Below are 13402 nucleotides of genomic sequence, written 5' to 3' on the forward strand. Positions count from 1 at the left end.
CATTGATTGATTGCGACTTTTATTAGTAGGTTGCACAGTGAAGTACATATTCCGTACAATTGACCACTAAATGGTAACCCCCCAATAAGTTTTTCAACTTGTTTAAGTCGGGGTCCACTTAAATTGATTAATGATACAGATATATACTAACATCATAATACAGTCATCACACAAGTTAATCATCAGAGTATATACATTGAATTATTTACATTATTTACAATCCGGGGTGTGGGATATAGAGGGGGAGGGGGGGTTAAGTTTGGTTGTTATCAACACTTCAGTCATCTCTTCTTAGTTATTATTTCTCCGGCTGTAGAAAAGACCCGCTCACAAGGCACAGAGGAGGCGGGAGTGCGACACAGTTCGCGTATCGGTCACGTGACCAAAACAGCTCATGATCGGTCACGTGACTTTCTAAACCGACACCGACACAGGGTTTCGCTCTATGAGCTCGACGCATGCGCCGATGCATCGGTGTTGCCGGACCCATCACTTCTCTAGGGTTTTGTCACACACTCCATTTCATTAGTTTAGTTTATATTAGTATTGTTTTATTATTATTATTATATATATATATATATATATATATATATATATATATATATATATATATATAATAAAACTTTGGACATTCTGCCCCCTGGTGTCTGTTTGCCGTCACCTCCCCTCAGTTCAAACACAACATCAACGGCACGATACCGGTCCTGTAGTTGTAGGAGATGTCTCAAAACTTCATCAGGAGTCCCTACAAAACCCGTAAATGACAGAAATTTTTAATATTTGAAAAACATTTTTTTCTAAAATGTCAAAAAAACAACAAAAGTTAAAAAAAACGGTAGGAGATGTATCAAAACCTCACCAGGAGTCCCGACAAAACCTGAAAATGGCAGTAAAGTTATATTTTTCGAAAACTTCATTTTGCTAAAATGTCGTAAGGGGTGACCCTTACACAAACATTTTAAAGACAGACTTGCTTCAGCAGTACAATAATTTTGCTGAACTTGTAGGAGATGTCTCAAAATGTCATCAGGAGTCCCGATAAAACCCGAAAATGGCAGAAAATGCATATTTTTTTAAAACTATTTTTCGCTAAAACGTCGTAAGGGGGCACCCTTACACAAAAATTTAAAAAAACGGACTTGCTTCAATACTGGTCTTGTAGTTGTAGGATTTGTCTCAAAACCTCACCAGGAGTCCCTACAAAATCAGTAAATGACAGAACATTTTAATTTTTTGAAAACTTTTTTTTGCTAAAATGTCGTAAGGGGGACCCTTACACAAAAGTTTAAAAAATTGTATTGCGTCAACAGCACAATACTGGTCCTGTAATTGTAGGAGATGTATCAAAACCTCATCAGGAGTCCCGACAAAACCTGAAAATGGCAGTAAATTTATATTTTTCTAGTAAGTGTACCATCAGTAATTCCTAGGCTGGGATGGGTGGGAATAGGAAGATAGATAATTAATCATTGTGAGTGTTGACCAATCAGCTCTCCTGGTCTGACTAATTGCAATAATAATAAAAAAAATAAGATTAATAAAAGCATGTCTAATTACAATTGAGATTTTAAAAAAAAATTGAGATAATTAAAAAAAAAAAAAGGATAATTAATTATATTATAATAATTAATTATCAACACACTAAATTATTAAATTATTCCACTTGTTTTATTTCCTCCATTTTTTTCCCAATTATGTTTTTTCTATTTGGTTTATCCATCCATCCATCCATCCATTTTCTACCGCTTATTCCCTTTGGGGTCGCGGGGGGCGCTGGAGCCTATCTCAGCTACAATCGGGCGGAAGGCGGGGTACACCCTGGACAAGTCGCCACCTCATCATTCATTATCCAATTAGAATTGTTTCATCTTTCATTTATTTTATTATCTCAATTGCAATTAGTCAGAGATATATATATGTATATATGTATATATGTATGTGTATATGTGTATATTAGAGATGCGCGGTTTGCGGGCACAACCGCGGAGTCCGCGGATCGGGCGGATGAAATAAAAAAAAATTAGATTTTATCCGTGAGTCGGGTCGGGTCGGGCGGTTGAAATAAAAAAAAAAAAAGATTTTAAATAGATTCAGGCGGGTGGCAGTTAAACCAATTCGGAAATATATATACATAGTTAAATGTTACCCACATACGAAAAACGAGCAGGCACCTGCTGCATATGCCACAACAGAAGAAAAAAAAAAAAAGAGATGGACACTTTTACGGAGCGGAGAAGGGACGCCTCGCCGGGGTCCGGGACCGAGGCCCCTTCCCCCGAGAGGGCCCCACCGGGAGCCGTAGCTGAAGCGATCCGCGAGAAGGGCCCGACGCACGTCCAGGGTCACCACCGCGCCCACCGCACCGACACCCCGCCTCATACGCCTTCGCCGCGGCCGGCGTCACGCGCAGCAGGTAAGCAGCTTACCTGCTGCCGTGGCCGGGGGCTCGTAACAGGGGTCACTCCGCCCGCGCAGCTTACCTGCCCGCCACCCCTGTTGCCGGGGGCGCGTAACAGGGGTCACTCCGCGCGCAGTGCGCTCACGAAAGGGGTGGGGCTCACCCTGGTTGATATAGACAGCAGGACGGTGGCCATGGAAGTCGGAACCCGCTAAGGAGTGTGTAACAACCCACCTGCCGAATCAACTAGCCCTGAAAATGGATGGCGCTGGAGCGTCGGGCCCATACCCGGCCGTCGCCGGCAGCGAGACGCGCTTGGAGGTGCGCTCAGCGCGGCTCCCATATGATTGCGCACTGGTGTGCGTCTGGGTCGTGACAGCGTGGCACGCAAATGTCTGTGCTGCATTGGATCAGTCTCCTTTCTTTAACAGGCAAAAGCTTTATAACCTCACTAATGCCTTGCATCGTCTATATTAGATATATAACAACGGGCGGGTGCGGGCGGGTGCGGTTCTGATCAAATGTTACATCGGGCGGATGGTTGACGACTTTCTGATGCGGTTGCGGATTAAATAATTGCCTATCCGCGCATCTCAAGTGTATATGTATATGTATGTATATATGTATGTGTATATATATATATATATATATATGTATGTGTATATATATATATATATATATATGTATATATATATATACATTAGAGATGTCCGATAAATGCGTTAAAATGTAATATCGGAAATAATCGGTATCGTTTTTTTTATTATCAGTATCGGTTTTTTTGGGGGTTTTTTTTTAAAATTAAATCAACATAAAAAACACAAGATACACTTACAATTTGTGCACCAACCCAAAAAACCTCCCTCCCCCATTTACACTCATTCACACAAAAGGGTTGTTTCTTTCTGTTATTGATATTGTGGTTCCTACATTATATATCAATATATATCAATACAGTCTGCAAGGGATACAGTCCGTAAGCACACATGATTGTGCGTGCTTGCTGGTTCACTAATAGTACTAACCTTTAACAGTTAATTTGACTCATTTTCATTAATTACTAGTTTCTATGTCACTGTTTTTATATTGTTTTACTTTCTTTTTTATTCAAGAGAATGTTTTTAATTTATTTATCTTATTTTATTTTATTAATTTTTTTTAAAAAGTACCTTATCTCCACCATACCTGGTTGTCCAAATTAGGCATAATAATGTGTTAATTCCACGACTGTATGTATCGGTTGATATCGGTATCGGTAATTAAAGAGTTGGACAATATCGGATATCGGCAAAAAGCCATTATCGGACATCCCTAATATACATATATACGTACATACATACATACATACATGTATGTATATGTGTGTGTGTATATACAGGTAAAAGCCAGTAAATTAGAATATTTTGAAAAACTTGATTTATTTCAGTAATTGCATTCAAAAGGTGTAACTTGTACATTATATTTATTCATTGCACACAGACTGATGCATTCAAATGTTTATTTCATTTAATTTTGATGATTTGAAGTGGCAACAAATGAAAATCCAAAATTCCGTGTGTCACAAAATTAGAATATTACTTAAGGCTAATACAAAAAAGGGATTTTTAGAAATGTTGGCCAACTGAAAAGTATGAAAATGAAAAATATGAGCATGTACAATACTCAATACTTGGTTGGAGCTCCTTTTGCCTCAATTACTGCGTTAATGCGGCGTGGCATGGAGTCGATGAGTTTCTGGCACTGCTCAGGTGTTATGAGAGCCCAGGTTGCTCTGATAGTGGCCTTCAACTCTTCTGCGTTTTTGGGTCTGGCATTCTGCATCTTCCTTTTCACAATACCCCAAAGATTTTCTATGGGGCTAAGGTCAGGGGAGTTGGCGGGCCAATTTAGAACAGAAATACCATGGTCCGTAAACCAGGCACGGGTAGATTTTGCGCTGTGTGCAGGCGCCAAGTCCTGTTGGAACTTGAAATCTCCATCTCCATAGAGCAGGTCAGCAGCAGGAAGCATGAAGTGCTCTAAAACTTGCTGGTAGACGGCTGCGTTGACCCTGGATCTCAGGAAACAGAGTGGACCGACACCAGCAGATGACATGGCACCCCAAACCATCACTGATGGTGGAAACTTTACACTAGACTTCAGGCAACGTGGATCCTGTGCCTCTCCTGTCTTCCTCCAGACTCTGGGACCTCGATTTCCAAAGGAAATGCAAAATTTGCATGGTTGGGTGATGGTTTGGGGTGCCATGTCATCTGCTGGTGTCGGTCCACTCTGTTTCCTGAGATCCAGGGTCAACGCAGCCGTCTACCAGCAAGTTTTAGAGCACTTCATGCTTCCTGCTGCTGACCTGCTCTATGGAGATGGAGATTTCAAGTTCCAACAGGACTTGGCGCCTGCACACAGCGCAAAATCTACCCGTGCCTGGTTTACGGACCATGGTATTTCTGTTCTAAATTGGCCCGCCAACTCCCCTGACCTTAGCCCCATAGAAAATCTGTGGGGTATTGTGAAAAGGAAGATGCAGAATGCCAGACCCAAAAACGCAGAAGAGTTGAAGGCCACTATCAGAGCAACCTGGGCTCTCATAACACCTGAGCAGTGCCAGAAACTCATCGACTCCATGCCACGCCGCATTAACGCAGTAATTGAGGCAAAAGGAGCTCCAACCAAGTATTGAGTATTGTACATGCTCATATTTTTCATTTTCATACTTTTCAGTTGGCCAACATTTCTAAAAATCCCTTTTTTGTATTAGCCTTAAGTAATATTCTAATTTTGTGACACACGGAATTTTGGATTTTCATTTGTTGCCACTTCAAATCATCAAAATTAAATGAAATAAACATTTGAATGCATCAGTCTGTGTGCAATGAATAAATATAATGTACAAGTTACACCTTTTGAATGCAATTACTGAAATAAATCAAGTTTTTCAAAATATTCTAATTTACTGGCTTTTACCTGTGTGTGTGTGTGTGTGTGTGTGTGTGTGTGTGTGTGTGTGTGTGTGTGTGTGTGTGTGTGTGTGTGTGTGTGTGTGTGTGTGTGTGTGTGTGTGTGTGTGTGTGTGTGTGTGTGTGTGTGTGTGTGTGTGTGTGTGTGTATGTGTATATATATATATATATATATATATATATAAATAAATGGTTGTCCAAATACCAATATTTTTGGACCGGTACCTGTTACGGCGCTCGTGCAGTCTGCTTCTCCCTCCTCGACAGGAGCTCCTCGAAGCTCCGCTGCAAGCACCGCAGGATACGCCCCCGCACGCGCCGCGCAGACCGCGGCAATCATCAATCAACGCACCTGGTCTTGACGAGAAGCAGCAGCATAAAGGCTCACTCCACTGACTACTCCACGCCGGAACAAAGCCCTGATTCAGTAAGCTTCCCGTCTCTGGCTCCTCACCTGTGTGGCTCTCTTTTGCTCGCTTTATCTCCCTCGTGCCTAGTCCTTATTTGTCCTTGTCATCTCCTGTTCCCTCAGTACCTACGTGTCTCCGCCTCACCTGCCCATCTTCCCCCTGGACTCTGACTGCCTTCCTCGACCTTTGACCCCCACACTTGGACCTGGACTTCTGGACGCCTCTCTCCTGCCCCCACGGACCTCGGTCGGATCACGAACCTCTTTTGCTTCGCCCCCTGGACTTCTTTGCTGCCACAACCATCACACACTTAGAACAACCTCTGGTAACTTATATTTATTTGGTTAACTTCTACACATAGCCCTGCATCCACACACATAGTAGCATACACACCCTACGTAATCATCAAGCTCAAATAAAACCCGTTGAGCTAGACCTCCTGCTGTCGTGCCGTCTCCTTCCCCCTGCGTCTTACGTAACAGTACCGGTACCAAAATGTATTTTGATACTTTTCTTAAAGGGTACCACAAAACAATGGCATTATTAGCTTTATTTGAACAAAACAGCTTAGTGTACATGAAACATATGTTTATTATTGTAATGTAGTCCTTAAATAAAATAGTGAACATACAAGACAACTTGTCTTTTAGTAGTAAGTAAACAAACAAAAACTCCTAATTAGTCTGCTGACCTATGCAGTAACATATTGTGTCATTTATCTACCGTACCTATTATTTTGTACACATTATGAGGGACAAACTGTAAAAAAAAAAAGATTATTAATCTAATTGTTCATTTGCTGTTAAAATCTGCTTATTTTCTGTTTCAACATTTTCTATCTACACTTTTGTTCAAATGTAATTATCACTCATTCTTCTCTTCTTTGGTACTTTACATTAGTTTTGGATGATACCACACATTTAGGTATCGATCTGATACCAAGTAGTTCCAGGATCATACATTGGTCATATTCAAAGCCCTCACGTGTCCAGGGACATATTTACTGACTTTATAAACATAATATACATTTTAAAAAAAAGGAAAAAAGATTTTGTGACGATAAAAAATATTGATGTAATCATAGTATCGACTCGATACGCTCTTGTACTTGGTATCATTACAGTGGATGTCAGGTGTAGATCCACCCATGGCGTTTGTTTACGTTGTGACGGCGGTGAGATATTGTATCCTCCTATGGTGTGTAGTGAAGCATGTTTAGCTATTCCTCGTCCTCCAGTGATAATGCTACTTGTAAGAAACGTACTTTATTTGTCGCCATGGAGGCCAGGATTAGTGATTTAGAAGTAGCTAAAACACTGTGGGTGGATGTTAGCTTCGAGCTAGCTATCCATGTCTTAAAGCAGCTCTTCCTGAGGGTCTTTCAGTGTTATAACTTCACCTTCATGTTTATCACACTGTGTCTGCTTGTAAGTACTCTGTGTGTGTGCTGCCCAACAGCAGTAAAAGCAGCAATTTCATGATTGACTATTTGTTTGATCAGTAACTTAACAAAGCTCCAAAGTTTTGGTTCACCTCCATTGTAGTCTACTAAGACGGGTGCTCAATTATATTTGTCATTAGGGCCTGGAATCTAGTTCTGCAAGACCTGGGATAGCTGAGTGGTTAACACTGTTGGCCGCCAAGCAAGGGGTACTAGGTTCAAATCACAGTAGGGAGTTAGTGTTTTGTTTCACTATCATTATTTTGTGAGACAAGTTCTCAATTGGGGCCTGAAATCTAGCTTCAAGAAGACCAAGAATAGGTCTGGGACTGGGTTCAAATCCCAGTCAGGGTGCTTGGTAACTAGGAACAATCCAGTCAAAGAAATAACTCTTTTATATCATAGTTTACTGAGGCAGGTTCTCAATTAAATATGTCATTGGGGACTAAAATCTCCTTTCAGTAATACCAAGGATAGCTGAATGGTTAAAGCAGCTACCTCCTAATCAAAGGGTTCTGCGTTCAAATCCCAGTCAGACCACTCTGAAACTAGTAAAGATCTAGTCAGAGGAAAAAATATTTTGTATGATAGTTTAAAGGTTCTCAATTAAATATGTCATTGGGGCTTGAATTCTGGGATCAATACGACAGGATAGCTGAATGGTTAAACAGCTAGCTACCAATCAAAGAGTTCTGGGTTCAATCCCAGTCTGGTCACTCTACAACTGCTAAATATCCACTCAGAGCAATTAATCTTTTAAATGAAAGTTTACTGGGACAGTTCTCAATTATATATGTCATTGGGGCCCGAAATATGGTCACGATAAGACCACGGATAGCTGAATGGCAAAACAGTTAGCTCCCAATCAAAGGGTTCATGGGTTCAATCCCAGTCTAGGTCTGATCGGCTTGCCAGGCACAAGTGAGCAAGGGTGGGGAAGGACATTATGTGGGGGTGTATCACCTCCCCCACACAAAGTTAAGTGGTAGCTGGTTAATTAACTTATAGTTAAAAAGGTAAGTATGGGTAATAATAATAACAAATAGTCTATAGTCCAAAAGTCAAGGGTAACCTCGGGGGTTAGCTCCTCCTGCTTGCTTGAGGCTAAAGTTGGTAAGTGTACCATCAGTATTTCCTAGGCTAGGATGGGCGGGAATAGGATGATAGATAATTAATCATTGTGAGTGTTGACCAATCAGCTCTCCTGGTCTGACTAATTGCAATTGAGATAATAAAGTAAATGAAAGATGAAACAATTCTAATTGGATAATGAATAAACCAAATAGAAAGAACATAATTGGGAAAATTAAAAAAAAAAATTAAAGCAAGTGGAATAATTTAGTGTGTTGATAATTAATTATCAACACACTAATTATAATTAATTAGTATTAATTATAATTTTGACAATTAATAATGAATGATTGTAACTATAATTAATTAGTATTAATTATCCAAAAAAAAAATTCTTCTCAATTTTTTTATTGTATCAATTGCAGTTTTTTTTATTTTAATTATCTCATATTGCAATTAGTCAGACCAGGAGAGCTGATTGGTCAACACTCACAATGATTAATTATCTATCTTCCTATTCCCGCCCATCCCAGCCTAGGAATTACTGATGGTACACTTACCAACTTTAGCCTCAAGCAAGCAGGAGGAGCTAACCCCCGAGGTTACCCTTGACTTTTGGACTATAGACTATTTGTTATTATTATTACCCATACTTACCTTTTTAACTATAAGTTAATTAACCAGCTACCACTTAACTTTACTCTGTGTGGGGGAGGTGATACACCCCCACATAATGTCCTTCCCCACCCTTGCTCACTTGTGCCTGGCAAGCCGATCAGACCTAGACTGGGATTGAACCCATGAACCCTTTGATTGGGAGCTAGCTGTTTTGCCATTCAGCTATCCGTGGTCTTATCGTGACCATATTTCGGGCCCCAGTGACATATATAATTGAGAATTGTCTCAGTAAACTTTCATTTAAAAGATTAATTGCTCTGAGTGGATATTTACTAGTTTCAGATTGGTCTGACTGGGATTTGAACCCAGAACCCTTTGATTGGGAACTAGCTGCTATAACCATTCAGCTATCCTTGGTCTTATAGCTCCCAGAATTCGGGCCCCAATAACATATTTAATTGAGAACCTTTAAACTATCATACAAAAGATTTTTCCCTCAGACTAGATCTTTACTAGTTTCAGAAAGGTCTGACTGGGATTTGAACCCAGAACCCTTTGATTGGGAGCTAGCTGCTTTAACCATTCAGCTATCCTTGGTCTTGCAGAAACCCAGAATTCGGGCTCCAATAACATATTTAATTGAGAACCTTTAAACTATCATACAAAATATTTTTTCCTCTGACTAGATCTTTACTAGTTTCGGAGTGGTCTGACTGGGATTTGAACACCAAAACCTTTGATCGGAAATTAGCTGCTTTAACCATTCAGCTATCCTTGGGCTCAGCAATTTAGCTATCTCCCGTCATACAAGATCTTTGATTTGTGTAGTAACATGTATTTTGATACAGCAGAAAGGATCTTTGAACTGCATTTTTCCACAGTGTTTTAGTGCTCCCGTCAAGCAAGATCTTTGATTTGTGTTTTGTAACATGTATTTTAATACAGCAGAGTGCTCCTTTCACAGAAAGGATCTTTGAACTGCATTTTTCCACAGTTTTTTAGTGCTCCCGTCAAGCAAGATCTTTGATTTGTGTTTTGTAACATGTATTTTAATACAGCAGAGTGCTCCTCTCACAGAAAGGATCTTTGAACTGCATTTTTCCAGTTTTAGTGCTCCCGTCAAGCAAGATCTTTGATTTGTGTTTTGTAACATGTATTTTAATACAGCAGAGTGCTCCTCTCACATAAAGGATCTTTGAACTGCATTTTTCCAGTTTTAGTGCTCCCGTCAAGCAAGATCTTTGATTTGTGTTTTGTAACATGTATTTTGATACAGCAGAGTGCTCCTGTCACAGAAAGGATCTTTGAACTGCATTTTTCCACAGTGTTTTAGTGCTCCCGTCAAGCAAGATCTTTGATTTGTGTTTTGTAACATGTATTTTAATACAGCAGAGTGCTCCTTTCACAGAAAGGATCTTTGAACTGCATTTTTCCACAGTTTTTTAGTGCTCCCGTCAAGCAAGATCTTTGATTTGTGTTTTGTAACATGTATTTTAATACAGCAGAGTGCTCCTCTCACAGAAAGGATCTTTGAACTGCATTTTTTTACACAGTTTTTTAGTGCTCCCGTCAAGCAAGATCTTTGATTTGTGTTTTGTAACATGTATTTTGATACAGCAGAGTGCTCCTCTCACAGAAAGGATCTTTGAACTGCATTTTCCCACAGTTTTTAGTGCTCCCGTCAAGCAAGATCTTTGATTTGTGTTTTGTAACATGTATTTTAATACAGCAGAGTGCTCCTCTCACAGAAAGGATCTTTGAACTGCATTTTTTTACACAGTTTTTTAGTGCTCCCGTCATGCAAGATCTTTGATTTGTGTTTTGTAACATGTATTTTGATACAGCAGAGTGCTCCTCTCACAGAAAGGATCTTTGAACTGCATTTTCCCACAGTTTTTAGTGCTCCCGTCAAGCAAGATCTTTGATTTGTGTTTTGTAACATGTATTTTAATACAGCAGAGTGCTCCTCTCACAGAAAGGATCTTTGAACTGCATTTTCCCACAGTTTTTAGTGCTCCCGTCAAGCAAGATCTTTGATTTGTGTTTTGTAACATGTATTTTAATACAGCAGAGTGCTCCTCTCACAGAAAGGATCTTTGAACTGCATTTTTTTACACAGTTTTTTAGTGCTCCCGTCAAGCAAGATCTTTGATTTGTGTTTTGTAACATGTATTTTGATACAGCAGAGTGCTCCTCTCACAGAAAGGATCTTTGAACTGCATTTTCCCACAGTTTTTAGTGCTCCCGTCAAGCAAGATCTTTGATTTGTGTTTTGTAACATGTATTTTAATACAGCAGAGTGCTCCTCTCACAGAAAGGATCTTTGAACTGCATTTTCCCACAGTTTTTAGTGCTCCCGTCAAGCAAGATCTTTGATTTGTGTTTTGTAACATGTATTTTAATACAGCAGAGTGCTCCTCTCACAGAAAGGATCTTTGAACTGCATTTTTTTTACACAGTTTTTTAGTGCTCCCGTCAAGCAAGATCTTTGATTTGTGTTTTGTAACATGTATTTTGATACAGCAGAGTGCTCCTCTCACAGAAAGGATCTTTGAACTGCATTTTCCCACAGTTTTTAGTGCTCCCGTCAAGCAAGATCTTTGATTTGTGTTTTGTAACATGTATTTTAATACAGCAGAGTGCTCCTCTCACAGAAAGGATCTTTGAACTGCATTTTCCCACAGTTTTTTAGTGCTCCCGTCAAACAAGATCTTTGATTTGTGTTTTGTAACATGTATTTTGATACAGCAGAGTGCTCCTCTCACAGAAAGGATCTTTGAACTGCATTTTCCCACAGTTTTTAGTGCTCCCGTCAAGCAAGATCTTTGATTTGTGTTTTGTAACATGTATTTTAATACAGCAGAGTGCTCCTCTCACAGAAAGGATCTTTGAACTGCATTTTCCCACAGTTTTTTAGTGCTCCCGTCAAACAAGATCTTTGATTTGTGTTTTGTAACATGTATTTTAATACAGCAGAGTGCTCCTCTCACAGAAAGGATCTTTGAACTGCATTTTCCCACAGTTTTTTAGTGCTCCCGTCAAACAAGATCTTTGATTTGTGTTTTGTAACATGTATTTTAATACAGCAGAGTGGTCCTGTCACAGAAAGGATCTTTGAACTGCATTTTTCCACAGTTTTTTAGTGCTCCCGTCAAACAAGATCTTTGATTTGTAACATGTATTTTAACACAGCAGAGTGCTCCATGTCACAGAAAGGATCTTTGAACTGCATTTTCCCCCAGTTTTTTAGTGCTCCCGTCAAACAAGATCTTTGATTTGTGTTTCGTAACATGTATTTTAAAACAGTAGAGTGCTCCTGTCACAGAAAGGATCTTTGACCTGCACTTTTCCACAAGCCGCTTGACCTGACTGGGAATTGAACCCAGAACCCTTTGAATGAGAGCTAGCTGTTTAAGCATTCAGCTACCCTTGGTCTTTTTGTTTCCAGATTTCGGGCCACAAAGACATATATAATTGAGAACTGTCTCAGTAAACTTTTTTAAATTAAAAGATTAATTGCTCTGAGTGGATATTTAGTAGTTGTAGAGTGACCTGACTGGGATTGAACCCAGAACCCTTTGGTTGGGAGCTAGCTGTTTAACCATTCAGCTATCTTTAGTCTTATTGTTATTAGATTTTGGGCCCCAAAGACATATATTATTGAGAACATTTAAACTATCATACAAAATATTTATTCCTCTGACGCGATCTTTACTAGTTTCAGAGTGACCTGACTGGGATTTGAACCCAGCCCCATTTGATTGGGCACCAGCTGCTTTGACCACTAAGCTATTCTTGGTCTTCTTGAAGCTAGATTTCGGGTCCCAATGACATATTTAATTGAGAACCTGTTTCACTAAAACACAATGATAGTGAAACAACATTGTTTGTCAACACTGTCTGCTCTCATTTTCTCGCACATTTGACCCTCTGATGTGCTGTGTACCTACACTCTGTCCTCCTCCTGTCTAGGCTTGCTGTGTGTGTCCCCAAGTTAAAAACAAAGACGCCAACTTGAACGTCTTTACAAAAAAACTGGTCTCACTGTACACAAGGACATGTACATCCAACACTACAAAGACTGCCTAAACAACACCAAATCATCCTACTACACAACTTTAATCAGTTCTAATGTATTCTTGGCAAAATTTCAAATCCTCCACACTCACTTTCCTCTCATATGGCCTCAACTTTTTTTTGTTGTGCCCTAATGCAATTTTTTATTTCCAAAATCCAAAATTTATTTCCAGTTCAATACCCCCTGCCTCCTTCATCCGTCCAAACAGAATTATGTTGGTGCCCAGTCAGTCAGCATCCCAGAGGGAATGGAAATATTACAGTAAATGTTTGTTTTGTTATGGTTTAAAGTGGTTAGTTTGTATGTTTAGCACCTTGCAATGGTGCTAATGCTATATGTCACAATAAAGCTTCATCAGTTTAGCACTCAACTTTGAAAGCTTATTGCTCATCCTCTTTGTGCTCGGGCTCAAAAATATAAGGTCCTGGATCA

The sequence above is a fragment of the Nerophis lumbriciformis genome, linkage group LG16, assembly GCF_033978685.3.
Source record: "Nerophis lumbriciformis linkage group LG16, RoL_Nlum_v2.1, whole genome shotgun sequence".
NCBI lineage: Eukaryota > Metazoa > Chordata > Actinopteri > Syngnathiformes > Syngnathidae > Nerophis > Nerophis lumbriciformis.